Source organism: Frankliniella occidentalis, unplaced genomic scaffold, assembly GCF_000697945.3.
Source record: "Frankliniella occidentalis isolate FOCC.00 unplaced genomic scaffold, Focc_3.1 Scaffold164, whole genome shotgun sequence".
Classification (NCBI taxonomy): domain Eukaryota; kingdom Metazoa; phylum Arthropoda; class Insecta; order Thysanoptera; family Thripidae; genus Frankliniella; species Frankliniella occidentalis.
The window spans coordinates 143,594-144,008 of NW_026267290.1; the positions used below are offsets into that span (position 1 = coordinate 143,594).

Sequence of the window (415 nt, forward strand, 5' to 3'; positions counted from 1 at the left end):
AAAAAAGAATTGCTACAATACATTTTCTTGTGGTATATTATAGCACCATTTTCCCAATGCATGAGATGATGCTTTATTAACATTTCGTTGCCACTTCGTCAACACCTTACTGACACTTCATTGTCACTTCGACACTATCCTACAACACTCCATTGACACCTCCTTGACACTTAGGTAACACTTCGTTGCCACTTCGTTGAAGCTTCCTTCTGACACTTCGTTGACACTTCGTAGTGCCAATTGCAGCTTCGATAACACTTCGTTTCAACACTTCCCTGACACTTCGTTGCCACTTTGTTGACACCTCATTTTTGTCAGGGATAACGGCGATAGTTAACTTCGTCAACGTTTTCCCAAAAATGAGTGGAACGGAGGGGCGGCAGAGGCGCTCACGTGCCAAAGTTTCCCCTCCAGG

The 415-nt window shown here is 44.1% G+C and overlaps 1 protein-coding gene across 1 annotated transcript in view; it reads left to right on the top strand.

The window, feature by feature from the left end:
• Positions 1-415, top strand: part of LOC113206259 (uncharacterized) — a 4,760-nt gene that overhangs the window by 3,368 nt on the left and 977 nt on the right. The gene's annotated exons all lie outside the window — the stretch shown is intronic.